Source organism: Oryzias latipes, chromosome 2, assembly GCF_053564925.1.
Source record: "Oryzias latipes strain Hd-rR chromosome 2, Olatipes_Hd-rR_3.1".
In the NCBI taxonomy this organism is placed as follows: domain Eukaryota; kingdom Metazoa; phylum Chordata; class Actinopteri; order Beloniformes; family Adrianichthyidae; genus Oryzias; species Oryzias latipes.
The window spans coordinates 14971798-14994313 of record NC_136238.1 but is presented as its reverse complement, the minus strand read 5'-3'; the positions used below and the strand labels follow the sequence as shown (position 1 = coordinate 14994313).

The 22516-nt window shown below is 42.1% G+C and overlaps 1 long non-coding RNA gene across 1 annotated transcript; it reads right to left on the bottom strand.

The window, feature by feature from the left end:
- Positions 1-563: 563 nt before the first annotated feature.
- Positions 564-3287, bottom strand: LOC144990171 (uncharacterized). The gene is made up of 2 exons (XR_013654160.1): positions 1697-3287; positions 564-1605 (listed from the first exon to the last, which is right to left on the bottom strand). It is a non-coding gene; the product is annotated as an uncharacterized LOC144990171 (long non-coding RNA).
- Between the last annotated feature and the right edge of the window lie 19229 nt (positions 3288-22516).

Genomic DNA, 22516 nt, shown 5'->3' with positions numbered 1-22516 from the left:
TGAGCAGGCACGACTTACAGAGTACTTTTTGATTGGTTTTGAGGGGACGCTCAATTTATTCACAGTGAAGGAGGCATATTTCTGTGCAAGCTGTAAGGTTGGTTAGTTTGCAACAGGACAAGAGAAACAATAAACGATTCCTTCAGTTTTCTGAACGATATCGTGATTGATCGTTCAAGTAAAAACTTAATGCACTGGCAGAATTGCACTAGAGATGAATTTATCCTTTAAAAAGTCATTGAAACAAGAGCAATGCGGTGAACATTGTTCAAAAGGAAGATCATCAAGTTATGATGAAGATGTACAGTTTAAAATTAGTAGAGGAGAAGAAGAAATTGAGAAAGAAGGAGGTGCATCTCCTGCATTTACCAAGTTCTTTAGTGCAGTAAGAAATTCAAATGTTTTTTTCAACAAAACCCCATCAACAGTTGTGTTTACAACCAAGATGTATTCTTAACTGCATTTATCTGTAATGCTGTAACAATTCATATCATTATTTGTGGTCGCCGATCAGATTCACTGACCTAAAATCGATTCAGGACGTTTTTTGTGGGACTCAGAAGTTTTCCAAATTCCTTTATATTTCTTGCAAGATACTCAAGTGTGAATGAAATGTGTACAAACAAACAAGTAAACAAGAATTGATGTCAAATCCATTCACATTTTAGTTCCATAAAGTTCAGCCCACTGTTGTTTTTCCACATTAAAAATAATACAAATGGAACATCATTAGGACAATCTACCACACTGTATGGTCACATGTCTTTTCAAAATTCAAAATCTTTCCACACATTGGACTGGAATAATGGCTTGATCTTTTTTTTTTTTGCTTCTCTCACACGTGTGTTGTCCGCTGTGATGCACTTGGTTGTTTTTAACGTTAGAGTAAAATAGACTTCCAGTGCCTCAGTCCAAATGGTATTTCCCAATGTCGATTAGAATCGATGCGTTTCCTTTTGAAATGATTTTATAATGTTATAGTTTGATTTGGCTCAACTGATTACTTGCATCAAACAGATCAATCTGGTTGGATCAAACAATTCATAAGTTAATTGTTACACCCCTAATATGCATTAACTGGTATTAAAAAGATTGACGACGTAATTTGTTACAGTAGCGGCATAAATAAAAATCTACTTTCACACCTGGTACTCAGAGACGTTCACTGACCACATGAACAGCACTAAGTTTGTGGAGAATGGAGGCAATTAAAAGTAATCTGGAGTGAAAGTATTGGGGTTGTGAACAGATTTTAACGCCAACGCCACTGAACGAAAACGGATGGGTGGTAGCAGGTTGGGGAGGTCAGTTTGGCTGAAGGTTGCCTTTAGAGCCCTTTAGGCCGAAGAGGAGAGAAAAAGCATCAGCGGAGGGAGACATGTTCATCGGCGGAGCCTAATGTGTTTTCAAGAAAACTAACAAAACGCCTCAGACACCGAAGATAAGATAGGCAGCCTTGGCAGGGGTTGTTGATGTGGTTGCAGGGGAGAATTATCTATGCAGACGGGAACGGAAGAGCTCGAGATCATTCCAACGTGGGTGAGGAAATGAAAACGGTCAGTGAGAAAAGAAGAACAGACTTCCTTTGTGATATTCCTGTAAGAGCTGGGAGACAGAAAGAAAAGGGCCATTCAGAGGCCTCTTATCAAAAGTGATGAGTTTTTGCATGTTGGGTAATGCATCTACTCCTCCTTACCTGCCTGTCTGAGCCCAATCGTTCCCATCCATCCCCTTCATCCCCATCTTCCTCTCTGCTATCTCCTCCCCTCTATCTCATCTCCTTTCCCTCTCCTCTTGCCATCTCATTTTTTTTCTTCCTTCGCCGAGACGCCTGTTGCTGATCCATCACGCCTGCTCCAAGTCCCGACTCTTTTCTCTCCGTGAGCGAAGTCTCTCTCAGAGGATAGAGGCAGCGGCGCTGAAAGGTAGTCTCCAACTCCGCCAGGAGGTACCAACAAGTTATTAATTACTCCCCGATTCCTCATCCGTCTGCGGAGGGAAGTAATTACGCTTTTGCCCATCTTCCCCTCCTCGTCGGCATCAGAAATGACGCGATAACAGGAAACCCAAATTACTCCCGCTGATGAGACAATCATTGAGTGGGAGAGAGCCGGTCGGAGATTTTTCAGCCTCCATGGTGCTTCACCAAGTCAGGGATAATGGCACCCTATTCCAGTTAGGGGATGCCTCCCTAACATTTCCGCACGGTGTTTCCAATTTCCACCTTCCTGAAACACTGGAAGATGGCTGGAGAGATGCAGACTGAACAAATTAAAGGAGGATATTCTACCCCTCTTTCTTTTTTTTATTTCAGCTTTTTCATTGCTCAATATAATTGCGCAATCATGAGGAGTTTCCAGTTTCAATCAGCATTTTGCAGCTGGAAAAGGAGCAGTGATGGAGGAGAGACATTAGCAGCGGATCCTCATCTGCCATTGGAGACACAGGGAAAGCAAAAGTGGGAAAATAATTAAGGACTACTTTCATTGTCTTTTTGTTTTCTACCTTCACTGTTTTTCTTTGACGGAAATAAAAGTGATGTCAAAAAGAGAGGTGTTTTTTTTAATGCCTTAGGCACAACTCCCCTTTATGGGTGGATGTTGGCTTTCTGCCTGCAAAACAGGGGCAAACTTGTACGGAGCAAGCTTGGTGAACAAAAATGTTCATACTCATTTTTTCTATATGGGGATGCTGCAGGCAACAGGTTGTGGTGAACACTTAATGTGTAAAGGCAACGTTCAGGTTTCACGATGTCCCTTAAGGTGGCCGCACGAGCCTCAAGGGAACTGCAAGACTCTCCTGCATTAACCTTAAGATGCAATCCTATACGATCCTTCACAGGGACGGACAACCCAAAAACCTGTACGGGTGTATGTGACTAAAGCATTCGAAACGTGTTTCAAATGAAAAGTAGAAGGGCATAATTTTACTCTTTTCTTGAAACTTCCTATGAAAATCATTTACCAGAGGGACAAATAGAGCCTACCTTTTAATTGGTTGGAGCTCAAACAATAAAAGTATAAATGACACAACTCACACATATTTCGCATCATCATCTGCATATGGTGAAAGATTCCCAAAACATCTCATGTATGGTTTTATACAATAACTGTATTTAAGAACCCGACTGAGTTAGCATTTCTTTTTTTTTTTCTTTCTCTTTTTTTTTAACTTGTTCTGTCCAACAGCTGAGCAAACAGATTAGAGCTGAAAGCCTTTTGTGTTGGACAGGTTTTACTATCACAAAAAGAGGTTATAGAACTTTAGAAGCCAGAGTGTAGATTTGTATAAACCCCTTTTTGTTGAATTATTATTTTTTTATTTTATTTGTTAATTTTAGTGTGTGTTTGGGGAGGGAGAGGGAAAGAATGTGAGGGGGGGGGGGGGGGGGGGGGGTAAAAGGAAGAAAGGTGAAAAAGTGGGTGATACAAGCACTGATTTGAATAAGTTATTAATTTAGGCTGTAACAATTATACCAGATCTGCTGGAAAACAAATATTACATCAAAGGTGAAAATCTGACACGAAGATGAGCGGAAATATCTGTCCATCAATACACTGTGGGTTAGGAGGAGGGATGAAGCAGATAGGGAGCAGTGTGGCAGTGTGCACGTGCACGTGGGGGTGGAGATACATGCATGCTGACGAAGTGAACCGTGTGTTCATAAGGGGAACCAGATCCTACCCAGCCAGACCAGCCAGACCTGGAGAGGGGAGGAGAGACCCCCAGGCCAGGAGCCCCCCCAGCATCGGGACCCAGGCAGCCCGGGAGGGGGCCAGGCGCAGAGAAGGCCCCCCTACAGGGGCCCCCCCAACACCCAGAGGCATAAGCAAACCCGGTGTCCGGCCCCCAGGCCACAGGATAGGAGCGCTTAGCCGTACCAGGTGGCAGCCATGGGGGCCACCGTGCGCCGGATACCGAGACAAGGCCCAGGGACGAAGCCAGGGCCCCCAGAACCCATGAGCCGCCCACCACCCGACCGGCGCCCTGTCTCCGCAAGCCAGCCCCGGCACGCGACCTGAGCAACCCAGAGATCGCCACGCACCCACAGCCACCCCCCATAACCCTACACACTACAGCCCCCCCCGCCATATTATCTGAGCCCCCCTCCCCAACCCTCTCAGTGCCCTCCCCTCTCTGTGATGGGGAAAGAAAGCCCCAAAGGGTCCCATTGAGCCAGCCAGCATTTCAAATAGGAAGTACCCGTTGGTTCCAAGAAGCTAAAATCTCATAGATGTCATAGACGTCAACTGGAAAAAACCTAGCTATTCCTCTGTCATTAAATTTGTTTATAACCATTCTTGCTCTGCTACCTTTTGTTTTTACATGTTCTTCCTAATCCTCTTATTTTTCATTATATTTTTTCTTTATTGCAGGTTATTCTAATTATAAAGCATGTGATTTTGTGTCAAACACTTGCAATTTTGATTCACAGATTCTTCCAAACCGCTTTGAAGTGGTAAGGAAATTGTCTTCCAACAAGCTCAAGCCTGACTGGCGAGAATGGTTGCCATTGAAATGTTAACCAATCTCTGCTTACTGACGCCGTCTGGTTTCAACTAGACGACATCCATATCATGAAAAAGTGGCAACTGAACTGACTTCATTTCATTAAAACCAGAAATAAGTAATTTTCTATATGTGATGTCACACTCCTCCAGGTTTGATTTCATATTCAGTCAATGTGATCTTGAAGATCCACTGAACCTCTTACAACTTTCACCGACATCCTGGCTGCTGAATTGGCTGGAAAGGGTAGTTTGAAGTTCTGGTTGATTGAACATAAACAGGTTGGTAGATTGGAAATCCTTCTGTACTATGATGTTTTTCATTCATTTAAAAAGTTAAAGATTGTAAACACCAAAGCAACATTGTTGATGTCCTGTAGAGCTGTGATATCAGAGTATCTAAGTTTTTTTTCATTTTTATCTCACGTCATGTTTCAAATGACACTGAATTTTTTGCCAAAGTCACACATAAGACTGAATCCAGCCGTTGTTTGGTCCCGTTTCTAAGTCAAATTTCCAGTTTATCAGTGCGGTTACAATTAGTCTCACTGAAATGTTTTGTGGTATAGAATTTTTCACCATAAGACGCTTGAATTAGACCCAGTTTAAGTATAGCAGAATGAATCTCCCCTTTTTTCCTCTCCAGATGTCAAACTGCAGTTTAAATGTAACCAAAGTACCAGCAGGCTGGTGTAGCCCTCTAAATTCAGTACCTGTCAAATGCTTATTGATTGGCTGCAGTGGATTAGGATGGCGACATTGCTGCAAAGTGTTTGTGTGCGTGCCGGAGACATCAACTGGCAGAGCCACGGTGGACGGCTGCTTTAACTTGGTTCTATAACTTGCTTTTTTTATCGCTCCCAACTTCCCTGAGCCTTGTTGTCTTCAGTCTACAGGTATCTGGGTCCTAATAGTCTTTTTACAGCCTCCGGCTAATGTTGTTACGGGGCAATGTAACCCGGCCATAACAAGACAATCCCATCCTGCATGCGGCGGATATGAAGGGAAATTTGTCTGCTTCAACGGTGACAGGAGCAATCTGTACTGCAGGGCAGTTCCACTGAGCAGCCTCTGGGAAAAAAATAGAAGGAAAGCTCAGTGTATTTAGGATTATGGTGTAGAAGCCCATTTAAAATCAAATGGACTAGTCACATTGAATAGACTGGGTTGGAGCATGCAAGTATTCCAGAGTGCGCTCAGGCTCACCAGCTGAAAGTAAAGCCATTACCAACAGGGGTTGGGCTATTACTCTCTGTCCAGTATCCCAGTGTGTGCTAGTGTGCAACTCCCAGCTCTAATGTCTCCAGTCCCTGAAGGGTTTTAGTAAAGTTTGGCCCTTCTCAGTAATCATCACATTCTGACTTGCTCTAAATACAACTGTATTTTTCACATTAAAGTGAGACGAAAGCTGTGGATTCAGGTTCAAGGAAAGCACTTGGGTGTTTCATAACAGTATTTTAAAGCTTAAAACTTTCTCAGATTTGAGCCCTTATCGTCATTTACAGTATACATCCATCATTGTCTATGGTTTCAGATTCCCAGCTTGTGCAACGAGCTTCATCCATTGTGAGTCCTTGAGCCAGACCCTTCACGCTACTGCTTGTACATCACATGTACATCACCACATGGGGCCCAAGTCTGGGTCTCCCTGTGCTGGTCCCTAGCCCGAATAAAATTCATGGGTTGTGTCAGGAAGGGTATCCGATGTAAAAGTCTCCGCCAAACCGTATGTGCGAATAAGTGAAAACTTAAGAAATAGCTGAAACGTCAACAGCAACATTGTCTATGGTTTCAAAAAGCGGTTGCTATCCAAATGTATTCTTAAACTTATTAGCCTCAATTAAACTTAAAAAAATTACTTTGGGAATGACTTTTCAAAATGTAGCAAAAAAGATCCCTGACCATGATACTATCACTATCCCCTTTGTAAAAGACTACTTGGCTTTCTCCTCTCCCCGTGAGGAAATTTATGAAGAAAAAAAATGATTTTATTCCTATCAACTTTAGTACTGCTACTCTTTCCAAATCTAAAGTCTTTGAAAATGTTTACCAAAATGTGTTAATCGTGAGTTACATTGGAAATGGCCCAAACCATGATAACAAAACATTTGATGATGTGACCAAATACGTTTTTTTTTTTTTTTAAATCTTATTGGAAATTTATGGAAACAGGGACCCTGTGTCGGTTTCATTTAGGATTATTTTAATCAACAAAGTTGTAATAGGTTAAGAATAAGCCCCAACCATGATATCACCTTCATTACTGATGGGTGTTTTATTTTTTCTTACCTAAATTCGGTGTAATTGAAACCCTTGCAGTCAGACGTGATATATTTTGAGAAATGGAAAATTAGAAAAATGTACTTGATAGGTACAAGGGATATTGGAGGTTAAATAGGTTGACCACATGCTAGCAGAACTAGCCTTAAATATGAAACCACCACCATAAAGCCTTCCTTTGTCTGATTATGGATGAGTAGAGTCCAAGGGACACCTCAGTCCACAATATTTTGTTGAAACAGTTTTTATAAAAAAAACATGAGTACTTGCAGATCTGGTCTCAACCATGATACTACCACCACCATAAGCAGAATAACCAGTCACATCGCTATTCTAAACTTACGGGTAGGGCGCGTGGCGTGTCTCTCTGCGGATACAACTATCTTCAAATTACTTAAAAAGTTGATTTTCTCCAAAAAAGAGAGCTGACCATGGCCCCTAAGAAAACCCAGGAATACGAAGACCTCAAAAAGACTCTTGATGATATTCAAGCTACGATGAAAAGCTTTATTGATCAGGTGTCGGCTAAGCTAACGCCACTTTTGGAAATGATGGAAGAGTTCCGAAGATTTCGGGCTCAAAACGAGCAGCGAGAAAACCGGGTCGACATTCTGGAGAAAAGACTGGACGATGTGGAACAGCAAGTAAGGATGAATAATGTCATTCTCACTGGAGTACCAATCAAGCCTTGAGCGAAACTGACAGCAGGAGCAAGCACTGCTAATGCTAGCGCTAGCGTAGCTAGCAGTGAACCGGCGAGCGGTGCAGAGTCTCTGGAACAGCAAATACATTCATTTCTCACATCTAAAGGGATTTCCCTGGATCTCAACACCATCGAGACCTGCCACCCGCTCCCCAGGAGAAAGGAGACGGATAAACCAGCGATCCTCATCAGGTTTGTGAATCAAAAACACAAGCTAGCTCTGATCAATCAAAGGAGGAATCTCAAAGGATCTGCTGTTTATCTGAACGACCATCTGACCAGAAGGAATGCTGAAATCTCCAAACATGCAAGCCTTCTCAGGAAGCAGAAGCAGATTGAGAACACTTGGGTTAAAGGCTGCAGGATTTATGTCAAACCACTCGGTCCACCGGACCGGTCCAAGGTTCTGGTTGTGAACACCATGAAGGATTTTGAGAAGTGCTTGATTACGGTTGTCTGAAACAACATGCAGTAATAAATCAAAGAGACAAATAATTTCAAGAAATGTGACACCTGGATTCCTCACTTTCTCTGTATGTCTGAAGTCACCTGAATAACAGCAGAGTTCTGACCTGCAGACAACTTGACCTCAACTTTCACCGTCGCTGATATCAGCTGAAGAAGGATATGGACCTGAATCTAATGTCTGCAGACATAACATGGAAGAAAACTATTAACTGTTTTGAACCCAGAAGACCGGCTGTTATTCAGCAGAAGAAGAAATGCCAACCTTGGACAATCGACAGTTTCCCTTACAGCATTACTTTATTATAAAAAAAAGAAAAGAAAAAAAAAATATAAAAATAGCAAAACAAATGATTAATCACTTATTGAAAATGGTTAAATTGATCGATGTTTAATGATATTACTTCACTTGCTCCAAAAATTGATAAATTGATTCAAAAACCTTTCCCAATGTAGCATAATTTTGCACATGTTTTTAACTCTTGATACTTGATGAAATTTTGCTATGAAAATTCCTGAAACAGTGTTGTGTCTATTTTCCTGATATAGCATTATGTTTTAATCATATGAATGACTTTTATAAGTAACTTAATCTGCATATATTTTATATAACTGATCTGCATTTGTCATGTTGATTTCTAAAATAGTTATTTTATACATAATAATTAAGTAATTCATCTTTGTCATGTGCTTTATCGATACCTTATGATTCTGTCTGATAAAAGCTAGGAACCGGATATTGATAAATCATGTAATTAAATGCTTATAGTATAACGGGGTGGGATTATATAAATTTGCTTCCTTCCACTACCTTTCAAGCATTATTTATTAATATGTCTAATTATCCTACATTTGATGAGTTACTGTATGAATGTACAAGTGATGATTATATTGCTTTGGTGTATTATTTCTACTTAGGGAGCCGGTTTAGCTTGTGCTGGTTTGCGGTGCCTTCCATCCGTGAAACCAGGGTTCGACTCCGGGCTGCTCCCTGTTCCCTTCTCTACTTCTGTGCCGGTCCCAAGCCCGGTTGCTTCGAGAGGGTTGCGTCAGGAAGGGCATCCGGCATAAAACATTGCCAAGTTTACCATGCAACTCGTTTGCTGTGGCGACCCCTGATGGGAAAAGCTGAAAGGGAAACAAACAAATTATTTCTACTTAATTGCTTGAAATAAACCATTTCAAATCAAATCAAAAATCAAAAAAACTAGGACAATACCACCATAACATCTGGCCTTCCACTTATGTTATCACAGATGGGTGGAGTCTAAGGGACACCTGAATCCACTATGTTTTGTTGCAACAAGTTTTGTGGATGAATTGGTACTTGCAAAGCCTGTCCCAACCATGATATTACCACCATCATAGGTAGAATAAAATGCTTAATCTATTCTCTTATCATGAATAGGTGTGAAAACACCTGATAGAAGTTTTTTCAACAAAAGACTTTTAGAAAGAGCCTCAACTATACTAAGAGATGGAATATTTTCCTTTCTCTACTTCCACTAAGTCATGGTTTAAATCATGACAGTCAACGTCTGGGACATCATAAATGAAAATTTAGATTACCTTAAAAAATTAAAAAAGATACAAGCTTGTTCAAAAAAACATGACATTAAAGTTCATACTCAACAAAACAATTTTCTGTGTTTTTCGTTCTAGTGAGGTGTCTGTCTGCGAAAAGACACCAAGGGGACTTCTCTAGGTTTTCGTTTCAAAACAACCCAGCCTACACATTTCCAAACTGCAGCTTTGTCTTTTTTTTTGTCTTACTTTGTTGCCCAAGCAGAGTTTGACTTGACATGACAGAAGATGCACAAGCGTTGCTGAAAACATGACATTTGTGTTATTTGACAGCGTACATGACAATGAGCCAAGCACGCAGTTCAGACTTTATTTTACGCAGCTGACAATTTTTGTCGACTGACGGACTGAAAAGTAACACATAAAATAAAACTATCTGAGCAAGTCTGCGTGCAAAAAGAGAAGTTGGAACTGTGCTGTTCATGCTGCCGAACACAGTTCAGTAAAAGCTCCCAAAAAAAAAAAAGTAAAAAGTTTGAGTAAAAACAGTCAGTAGAAATAAAATGTACAACAAAATCATTTCACTCCACAGAACCGCCACTCACTGAGTATTTTGTAAACCCATGAAAATTGGTGAAAATTCCAGTATTTTCTGAAATACTCAGACCAGCTCATCTGACACCAACAACCATGCCACGTTTAAAGTCACTTCAATCACCTTTCTTCATTATTCTGATGCTTGGTTTAAACTGCAGCAGATCGTCTCGACTATGTCTACATGCCTAAATGCATTAGGTAGCTACCAAGATATAAGCTGAATAGAAATTTGCATTAACAAACTGTTGGACAGGTGTACCTAACAAAGAGGCCAGTGAGTGTATATATAAAATATGTGTCTGGGTGTGACCATAAACCTCTTTTGAAAGGTGTTTAATTTTCAACTGGTCCATCCATGGAGGGAGATGTTAGATCATTTTACTGGAGTAAATCACGCATTTCTTCTGGGTAATGAAGTATATTTCCGTTCAAACTATTGCCTTTCATTGATGTAAATAAAATACTACAGATCTTTTGGATGAACTGAGACACCTAGATATTTATGTGTATATGAGTCCAGCATGGGTCGATGGATATTTTCCAAAATCTCTAAAAAGCCATGTTGTTCAAGCAGGTTTTGAAGTCATCCATCCATGCCAACCCCCCCGGCCATGTTGGGAGATATACGCCTGGCACATAGGCTCTCTGTTTCCTTGCCCCCCCTCCCCCCGTCACCATCAGCAGTCATAAGCTGCGTCAGTCATCCTTGATTAACCCCTGCTGAATGACTCTAATTACAGCCAATTAGCCTGAACAGAATGAGGAGCTCTCCACGTAGACGAACACCACGGAGAGGTGGAGGGACGAATGGAACGGGGTCGAAGCGGAGGTGTGGAGAGCCGGGGATGTGCGGGATGATTGAGGGATTGAGGTGCTCGGGGCGTGGAGAGAGTGTGGCTGGAGGTTGAGAGAGAAATAATGAGGGGATGAAAGGGAGGAAGGGTGGCGGGATCTGAAGAAGCCAACGACGGCTCAATGACTATCCAGGCGTGCTGCACACCAGTCAAGCAGTCATGAATAAACACTTGTAAGGGCAGATTAGCTGTGATGAAATGTTTCGTTTACGCCTGCATGGAAACACTCCTGTTGTTTGAATCACTTGGCTATACAAAATGCAGTAATTATTCCTGATTATTCAATAAAATTCAGCTTACTTCAAAATGGGTTTTGGCAACAAAACAACAAAACTGTTCATGGGTGATCACATGACTATGACCCGATAGCAGGAAGGCTTCAGGGACCAGACACTGGTCCAGTATTGGTTCTAGAAGTAGAAGAACATTAACTGTATTTGACATCCAGACTGAGTGGCCCCTCGCCCTTTGCATTCCAAATAGGAAGTACCCACTGGTTCCAAGAATGGTAAACGGCGTATACCTTTATATTCTACCTTCCTCGCAGGCCCAAAGCTCTTTACAGCCACAGTCCCATTCACCCATTCACCTACACACACGGATGGCGACTGCGCTGGTGAACACTGGCGCCAACTTTCACCAGAGGCAAGGTGAAAGTTGCAATATTCTGATCAGAGTTCGACCGCTCTACTACTGTACCACGGCCGCCCTAGAGAAGACTGCAGCCAAAAATACCATTGACTTCTATTAAGAAAGGACAAGCTATTACTGACTCAGATGACCATTCTCGCGCAGCTGCCTTTTTTTGTCAACATGTTCTTGCTAATCCCAAGTTTTTTTTTCATAGTACTTATTCAAGTTATAAACTGACCAATCAGATGCCTCAATAAAAACATGTGGTCTCATGTTCAAAACATTCACAAAAGCCCATTTTCATCTGGTTAGGGGTGTGGACTTCCAACAAGTTCATGTGCAGATAATGACTCAGACCGACTACATCACTGACGGTTTCTGGCTCCAACATGGTGGGGTCCATGGTGCGAAAAATTGGCGACCTTTTGGGTTCTGTGTGGTATTATAACAGCCTGATGTAGGGCACAGGCACTTTCACTGGAGATAACTCCAGTTCTTTGCTGACAGGAGTGGAACCCCGTGTGGTTTTCTTCTGCTGTAACCCATCTGGGTCAAAGTTGGACATGTTGTGCACCACCGAGGTTTTAAGAAAAAGTTACAATTAAATGGTGACCGAGCAATATTTTGACATCGGTCAGTGGGCGCCAGGGAAAATTTGCAGGTCGCTGATTTCATAATGACGTAATTCCCGCCTGAGTGACTGTCGCCATCTGCATTTATGACCACGCAAACGACTTTGAAAACAATGGGGGGGGGGCAGCTAAACTTGACAATTCTATTGATGCCGCGGTGGTAGTTTTACAGTACAGACCAAGAGTTTGGACACACCTTCTCATTCATTTGAATGAGAAGGTGATGCAGTTTCTCAAATAACCACTAGAGGCTGGTTTCAAAACGGAGTGACTTCTTAAGGACAACAATGTTAAAACTATACACACACAATTGAAATGTTTACAACCAAGTTTCAAAACTCTAATGAACTATTATAATCTGTTAAAGTTGAAAGAATTCTGGGTAATTTTAGCATGATATAAATCAGACTAGCCATTTAAATTACACAGGACAATGTTTGGTATGTTTTCCGTACCCTTCACCCTCTATTTGTTTGTGTCGGGTTTGCCAGGCAAACACAGCGCTCAGAGGCCTTTACTCAACCAGATCCCAGTGCCAGCGTCCCTCTGGCCCTCCCCTGCTATCAACCAGCAGCAGGGGTGGAGAGGCTAGTCTGAAGAGCCCACTTAGCCTGCCTGGTGATTGCTTCAGTCTATCATCAGCCAGAAGATTTCTATTATTGCAGATGCATGATTGGTCTGGCATGCTGCCGGACTGGCAAAGCAAAGCTCATTTTGGGAGCATTTTGAAGTGCAAGCTCAACTGCATCGAAGCAAGCATAGTGGAGGGAGGAGGGATGGTGGTGGGGGTGATGAATGGAAAGGAGGGTTTTTGTTTTTTTAGGGAGGGGTTATTTGGTTTCGAAAACAATGGAGCAGAATTGGTCGTAATGGCGAGGCGAGCTGACGGCATTATGTCCGCGAGGCGTGCGGACTAACTCTATATCCGACGACAATTTAGACGCTAATGGGAAGCTTTTATGCTAAACAAATAGCCGCCCCACTTCCAGAGCGAGGCGGCTTGTTTACTTGAAAGTGCCGGATGAATCCAGAACCCTCTCAGTCTGTTGAATTTATGTTTGGAGCATACTAGAGTGCGTGTTATTGGAACGTAGATGTTTGATGATACATCGCCGTTGACGAAACACTTCAATCTTTGTCTGGGTATCACACAAAAAACCACACTTTTTCTCGCCGACACCCTTCGGCCGAGTTTAAATCGGCCACAAAAGACTCTCTTCTTTAAAAAGATAAAACAGAAAAGCCAGCGGGGGCTCTCATTTGAGTTCAAGCTCGGTGTCATATGACTATCATATGGCTTCACCCCCCCCCCCCCCCCCCCTCCTTCGGCTTGTCCCTTGTGTTGTTCAGATCGAATTACCACAACAAATTTCCACGGTGAATGCAGCTGTTTGGTGGCTTCGGCTCTGCTCCTCCGTCTGCCCGGAGGTCAGCTGGCTCCGCGGACTCTGCAACCCAAATCGATCGTCTTAAGAGAATTTACTGTATCTGACTGCGTGGCCTCTGCACTCAGGATATCGGAGAGGAACGGAGGGAAATGTAACCCTCCATGTCTTCGTTCTATTGATCTCTCCATGCACGGCTTTGCAGCATGTCTTCGACAAAACAGGAGGAAGATATTTGGTCCACAAAATTACTAGCTTCTGTTTTGTTGTTAGTCCTCCTTCTCCGTGACTTTACCGTTGTTTCATCTGTTGGCGCCTCCGTGAGGCTTTGAACCTCAGCTCTGAGGCTGCCGCTGTCACCTGCTAATGTCACCAGCGATGATGTGTGACGCCCTCACCCCCACCTTGACACCGGCTTTTGCAGAGCCCGAACTCAATCATTTCATTTAAGCAAAACAAAGTGCGACAGTGACAACTGCGCACCCATCCAGGAGAGCGGGAGCGCCTCCGCCACCGCCGCCGCTTTTCCAGTCCGCCGACGCCTTTGAAGCTGTTTGGAGAAGGGAGCGAGGTGCCACCGCTTTTGCTAGATGAAAGAAGAGTCGGGTTTGCGTCAACTTTTGACCTGTATATGTGTGTTTGGAGCGTCTGAGGTTTATGCCAGGTGCGGCGGCAGAGGCTGCTGCTGCTGCCTGGTTTGATAACTCCTTATTTGCTGAACTTCAGCTGAACTGTAAAGAAAATGTAGAGCCAGTTAAAAGGTACTTAACAACTTTAATCATATCAGGGAGGAAAATTCCCATATTGGGAATGACTTTTCTGAACCTTCCATGACTTCGTAAGTGCTTTTCAAATACTCCCCGTTCCTATTATTCCTCAAAAACTGCTAAATGTATGTGCTAACATAATTTAGTAAATATAGGTCCGAGCTGAATTTCTCACCCACAAGTAAAAATCCATCCATCCATCTTTAGAACCCCTATCGGGGTCAAAGGGTCACTGGAGCCTGTCCTGGCTACTGTTGGGTGAAGGCGGGGTACACCCTGATACGGGTTGTAAGTCCGGTGGAGGGACACACACACACTCACATGCACACCGAGGGGGCAATTTAGAGACACCGATTCACCTATGAGGCGTGTTTTTGGACAGTGGGAGGAAACCGGAGTGCCCCGATAAAACCCACGCATGCAGTGGGAGAACATGCAAACTCAACACAGAAAAGGATTTGAACCACAGCCTTCTTGCTGTGAGGTAAGAGTGCGCCACCTGAGCTAATTTACCTTTAAAAAAAACCCTTACCACGATACTACCACTATTACATGGCAGCCAAAGGGCAAAAAACCTTCCATGATGTTGTGCCCCTTTGACAAAAAACCCAGTTATTCTTCAAAAACTGAGATTAACAAATTATGAAAAGGTGATTTTGTGCTGAACTTCTCACCCATAAGTAAAAATCCATCCATCTTCAAAACTTACCGTGTCCCCCTCGGTGTCACAGAAGAACTGGAACCAACCCAACTGTGTGGCAAAGCAGGGTACACCCTGAACGGGTTGCAAGTCTGCTGCACATTCAAACACACTCACATTCACACCTAGGGGTAATTTAGACTCACCAATTGGCCTATGAAGCATTTTTTGGGACTGTGGGAGGAAGCTGGAGTTCTTGGAGAACTCTTTATTCCTGGAGAACTTCTTTATTCAAAAGGTTGACATCATTTTGAATAAAGAAAGACTCAAAAATGCAAGTTTAAGCTTATTTTAATTCATATATGTCCTCCATCATCGGAAAAATGCCTTTTTCAAGAGTACCAAAAACACGATCTTCCTTGAGTGGGTCTTTTCAGAGGATTAAAATGAATGATATTTGTGGCGCCATTGGCTTTGATTATTTGGCATTTTGCCACCCTGTCATCCAACTTTTGATTGAAGATGTGCGCTCAATAAGATCATCTTTCATGCCAGGGTGTACTAGGCAAAACACTCCTGCAGAGTAGCATAGGTAAACATGCCAGGCTTATGTCAGAGCTGAGCGGAGGAGAGAGGAAAAAATAAAAAAAAAAACATGAAATTACGTTTGTTATTTTAGTACGTGACCCCTTTGGTAAAGTAAATCTTTGGAGAAAAATGCAAGCCAGGTTGGGTAGGCGAAAATGGACATCATGTCCTCCCCCGCTGCTAAATTATCACTCCCGACAGCCTGGGAGTAGCATTTAGCATTTGCATAGATTCCAGGAACACTGTTTTCCAACATGCCACCCCCCCCCATCCCCCCATTCTTTTCAATGAAAGCATCAAACCTGTGAATCTAAGCCCGAACACTGATCGCTGATGCAGTGGGCGTGTTGTCAATATTGGCCCATTCACTGTGAGCGAGCAAATCTCCCCTTGACATGGGCAGCCATGCGAGTAATAGCTAGGATTAAGATAGGAAGGGCACACACATGAATATACAAACACGCCGGATCTGAAGGGGTGGGGGGCGACGGAGGCCTCAGATGAGGCGTGGAGACAAAAGATCGACTGGAAGCTCGGACACGAAGAGCCTCGAATGACACTTTCGCATCCGTTGTCAGCCCATCAGAGTCATTTACCCTCTTGGACAATTCCATCCGCAAAGACGGGATCATCAGCTTACAAATCGCAATATAGTCATAATTTGGTTTGACAAATGGTGGCGACAGTGGTCAAAATGCCACCGTCCGAGATCCCTCCTGGAACGTGTTTAGGAAAATTTCCACTTTTTATTTTATTTATTCAATTTTTTTCAATTTTGTGGATCTTGCAGTTAACCTTTTAAGATGAAAATGAAAATCATGTCTCTACATGTTTTTGTGGAATTTTTCTGACGACGTAAAAACAAAATTAAGCTAAAAATGCAGTTTGCTTATTTCTTTATTTACACCACAGGGAAGCAGGAGCCGTTTTTTAAAATATCGTATTTGCTCCGTGCTGACTCATCCGCTTGTAGACGACTAGATCCATGTACGTCTTCGTTTACCTCGTCCGATCTAGCGTCTGGCTACAAACTGTACGGCTGGATAGCGCCAAGATTTCTCGCCATTTTTGTTGCACCGGTAATGTTAGGTTGGGGGTGTGAGTTGGCTAGCGGGGCAGCCTGTTGACAAAGAGCTCTCAATAACGAGGGGGGGAGAGGGGCGGGGTTACCTGTCAACAACTCACAGGTGAATTTTTGTAAGTGTTAAAGTCTGCAACGCATTATTCAGGCTTCCACGACGTGCATTAATTTCTAATAATGCACACTTCGAAGGCCGTTAACCTGCCTATACCATGGTCACTTATGAAAGAAATTAATATTTAATCAATTTTTAGTACTTTTTTCTTGTTATTTTCTCGGTTTGGATCGCTTTTTTCCACAAAAAGCGGACTATTTGTTATGTGGTGCCGCGACTACACGGCAAAGGGAAGCGAGATATAGGCATACCGTCACTATGAGTAAAATAGATCAGTTCAGAGAGAAAGTTACCGCTTGTTTTTGTCCAGATGATTAAGAAATAGCTTGTTTTGAAGAAGCCAATGCAGTGAAAGCAAACATTTCAGCTATGTGACTGGAACTTATTTTTTAGGTGTACATTATCACTTTTTAATGCACACCCAGCAGCCAATCAGAATCAAGTATGTACCCGGATCATAGTATAGGAATGACCAACTGCAGCTCTGCAGAAACTATGTCCTAAAAACGACACGTTTTTTTTTAATATTTATAAAAACAACATAATCATAATAATAAATAAACGACTAAAAATTGCTCAAAAGATGATGGGAGTGAGTCTTTCAGACTGGAAATGTCACCGGCGACACTTTAATAACACGCGATCCTTGACACACCGTATGTCTCCGACCGTTTACGTGAATCAGCTGGTTCTGACGTGGAGAAAAGCTGCTTTCATCTTTTCTCTGCGACAGAATCGGCTGATCGACGCAGTATGCATAAATGATTTACCCCCGTCAATGTGAAGAATACCAAATTGGAGGTCGCTTCTCCCTGGAAGTCTGTTAATTGCGTAAATGGTTGAAGATTTACAATTGTCGAAAGAAAACGAAAAAAGAAATGAAAAGAACTCATTCCTCTAAAGATTTTGAAGTCCAGGTTGAGAATGGAGGAGAAAGTCACTTTTAACTGTACCTGTCTTACATAAGCTCTCATTTTTATTTATTGTATGTTTTAAATGTAAAATCTTTATTGTAAATGTAATTTATTGTTTCCTCCTAGCCAGGAGTCCCTTGAAAAGAAGATTCTTAACCTCAATGGGACATTTCCTGGGTAAATAAATGTTAAATGCAAAAAAAAAAAAAAACAGTCAACACTGAAAGCTTCAAACATTTTACTATGGTTTGGGTTTTTCATAGCATGAAAACAAGCTCCAGAACCCTAAAAGACGTTCAGTTTTTTTTAATCTGCTTTAATGGTCCTGAGCTGAAAAATTCCAGTAGATTGGCTGTCTAATTGGACGCCTGACAACAGACATTGTCCGCTGGGAAACACTTGAGCTTGTTCCTTTTGGCCATCCCTCCAAAATAAAAGGACGGGAAAACAGAAATGGAGCCCTGAACGGGACGGTCCCTAACAAGCTGTTGGAGAAACAGCGGTGGACGACGAGGATTGCGCCCCTTTTTTTGTATTTCACGTTTTGTCGACTTTCTACCCCCTTGCTCGGTTGCTGGGAGGGGGTGCAAATGGGCACTTCCATTCCCCCCACTCATCGTTGCCTAATTGGCACTTAACAGCTGCCCCTCATGGCCTCCTCGCTGGCTCCCTCTCTTCTTTTTTTCCCTGGCAAAGGAAGCAGCGGCGACGCATCACACATCACCCAGAGGGCGCTTTTGCCTGAACCTTGTGCTCCCTTCATCAGCCCCCACCCCCCCACCCCCATTTCTTCTGCCCTTCTTGTCTTAGAGCTATAAGGTTCGGGTAGGAGTTTGCACCCCAGACAGCCTGGAGCGCTCATTATCGCTCTTCTCAGTCGGCCTGTCGCTCTAACACCCCCCTTCTTCCCCCCTCCTGCAACTCATCTCCAACCTTCTCTGGCTTTTCCCCCACTACCACCTCCACCACCACCACCACCTCCTCCTCCTCCTCCCCAACAGGAGGAAGATGTCTGGATCCTGAAGATGTTTCCACACCTCAGCTCTGAGCCAAACGGGACATACAATCCACCAGGTTTATTTTTTTTAAATCCTACCTTTATTTAACAAAGCCCGACAATCTACACAAGAAAAAAAAATACGATAATTTGCCGGTTTTAGCCAAAATAGACACCAAGTCTTTCATTGCTCTATCCGAATACAGCTGTGAAAGAAAAGCCTGGAGCAAAATTCATCTCGACATTTCGTACCTCTTCCAACTGTAGGTGGCGCACATGCACTAGTAAACAGTAGAAAAAGAAAAATGAAGAAGCCCAGCCCTGCTTGTGCAGTGTGAACATCACTTGCCAGGGGTTGGCAACCTTTACAAAAGCCATTTGGGCCTGTTTCTTTGCCGTTTATTTCTGTTTTTGTGGCCATTCATTTATGACTTCTAGGTTTTGAAATACTCAGCATTATTTAAATATAACAAAGCTATACTTTTCTATGTATAATTTAACTTCTTTTAACTCTGACAGCAGCACATACAAGGCCCTTACAAAACAAAATACATCCTGTGTCAAATCAGATCCTCTAGCTTCGGCAAATAAAAACACATTTATTAAAACATCTAAAACATGATTAAAACATATTTCATATCATAATTATTAAAAAAAAATTAAACCAATTTTTAAAAAATACATAAACATGAAATAAAAATTGAGTAAATTATAAAACTAATACACCACTCTGATAGTAAACCAAACTTTTTAGCATCATTTTTCTCAGGCATGCAACACATAAACAAATATGAAAAATTAACCAATACATAAAGTAATAAATAAATAACGGAAGCAACAAACCCACGATTTATTCAAAGGATCAGCATTTTACATCGAAGTTAAACGCTCATTCAACAACGGCATCACATACCCGGGTGTGAACGGAGCATTCGAAATTCAACTTTGAGTTGCGGGGCTGGACTGTTAGCCCGGAAAAATCCCACCCCCTCTTCTTTGCTGAGAGCTCTCTGTTTACACTCTGTAACCTGCCCGGTCCAACCTGGGTAGGTAACAAATAAGTTCTTTTTCAAACTGCATTTTTTTTCATCTGCTTTACATTTATGATTTGAATAAAGAAAGACTCAGGAATGCTATTGTAAGCTTAATTTTCTTTAATGCCGTGTCATACATTAGTTTACGTGTACTTTGCTTGGTCCATTTGTACTTTTTCCGTGGTTTTAATGTGGTTCACTCGGGATACCTCTGTGAAAGTTTCCTGTGTAGACCACAACTTTTCTCACTTTTTCCACAAATGAACAATTTTCATCCCTACAATATGCGCTAAAATGTAGGTAGTGGCTGTGTGACACGGCCTTTATAAGTCTTCCATCATGAGAAAAACGCCATGTTACAAACCCCATTTTCATCAGAGTGGGTCTATAAAGTGAACTTTCCACTGAAACTGGCACCTAAACAAAAAAAGGGTTCCGATTTGAGGAAGTGTTGCGTTCAAACACATCCGGGGCCATGTGAGGGGAAAATGAGGTAAAGCACAGACTCTAATGACTAATGGTTAGCGAGAAAGCGCGCTTTCTGCAAAACAAGAGGCGCTCCTTTCCATGCAAATCAACTTGTAGCAAGATATTTGGTTGGAGAGCAACACAAAACGCTCCCCCGTCAAGTACATTTCTGTTTGTTGGTTTATTTTGTTCCAATCCCCGAATAATTCTTGCTCGGAGATTGAAAAGTGGCTATAAAGAGAAATTCACAAAGAAGTTGGAGCCCCAGCAATGTCAGATATTAGCATTCCCACATGGGTGGGGGTATGAAACTGTGAGTTGGAATAGAAATGGGTTGGTTCAGTGAGCAGGGGGATTCGGGGTCCCATTCGTCTTGTCCTGTTTAAATACACTGGTTAACTCCTGCCAACAGGGAAGCTATTCAGCAAAAGGCCAAGGGCATCTGTCATGTGTTCGGCACACTGATATCGTCCCCTTCTCTCCTTTTTTTTTTTATCCCTACTCCGCCGTAACTCTCCAGTCTAACCCCCCCCCCCCCCCCCGCGCCCCCAGAACCACCACCATCACCACCGTCACCACCGCCGCCACCTCCTCTTCTGATGAAAGGAGTGAATATGCAGGGAGCTGACATGATTAGCAGCCTTATATCCCCATGATGGATGGCGCCTGCTCCATTATTAATATAGTAAAAGCACCAACTGCCAGGTAAGAGCAATGTCAGCATCCACAATATAACGCTGTGTGCCCACGGATAATGGCGAGCACTTATTTTTTATCTATGATATGCACGGGTTGGAGAAGGGTACACAGCACTAAGAGCTCTCAGCTCCAACGGTTTCAGCCGCTACCGGTGGGTCACTGCCAAGGAAGTCAAACTTTAGATCGATAAATATAAGGTAATATTAGTTTAAAAGTTACTCCCAACAACATTTAAGGTGGACTAAAAAAGTATATATGTATATATATATATATATATATATATATATATATTTATATACTTTTTAGAGGTTAATGAGTTTGTTCATCTATAAATAAATTCACTTTATGTGTTTGAAATCAAGATTTTTACCTGTTTAAGTAATTTAATTTCCTTTAAAGTAGGAGGGTGTACTGGCTTTCCAATAGATTTCAAAACGTATTTGTTGTCAGTAACTAATATTTATTTATATGAAAAAAATGACTTAATGTAAATTAAAAACGTGGGAACACTAAACTTCCGTTTTGAAGCCATTTAAAAAACCAAAATGATCCAATTCAGATCAGTTCACCTGATAACCATTAGGTGGAGGCACTTCACCTTTGCTTAAATCTAAAGTGCCTTAATTTTTGCACTATAGGGCGTCGATGTAGGTGTATTTTCGAAAGGATGTCAAGTATAAGGCGCATCGAACCCTGAAGCGCATTAGGCGAGACAAACGCGTCTTTGTGTCCGTCAGACTTTTACTGCGTTCACAGTATTACTAGAACTTGTTGGTAACACGCAACATGTCAGCCATATTAGAAGCATTAGCCGCACAAGCATGTTCGCAATATCAGTAATTCCCAACCTTGATTGCAACACATAAAATAAGAAGAACTATTGCGGTAAAACAAATATTACTGTGACTATGATAACTTTTTGGTAACATGTATAAAAAACACAGTCCAAAACCCCCACATGTTAGCCAGGAAACTTTACTCACAATACCCTGTAATTCCCGACCTTTTTACAAGACCTAAAAAAAACAGACTGACATGCTAAAACTAACGTTACTGTTGCTATGCTAACTTCCATTCTTGTCAGTAACACGTACAAAATCAAAAAATAGTCCGACATAGCTACATGTTGGTCAACAACACATAAAAAAGAGACTGATACCACGAAAAAGAAAATATGACTACGCCAACTCCCACCCTTGTAAAATATAAAAAATAAATAAAAAGACAGAACAGTCCAAAACCTTTACACGTTAGCTCACTGACAAAAAAAAAAGTGTGCTTGTACCTTTCAAAAATCGCTTCGACATCAGTAAACACAACCAGAAGCACTCTGTCATTTTATTGAAGAAAAATTAAGGCTTTGAACTTGCCCCATAGTGCGGTATATATGATAGCAGCACTTTTTTAAAGTGGGCTAGCTAAATAGTTCTATCTAGGGGCACAAGCAGAGTACTATAAAATAACCCTCTATGTAGATTTGGTTATAAGGGTCAAGGTCAACATTCACTAGTGTTTAGTTTAGGCAATCATTGCTCCGCCTCCTCTGCGTTGCACATGTGGCTCCCCTCCTCAATTGGAGCAAAACTACCCATTAATGCTGTTACAGCGGATCCCTCTTAATCAGAAAGTGTC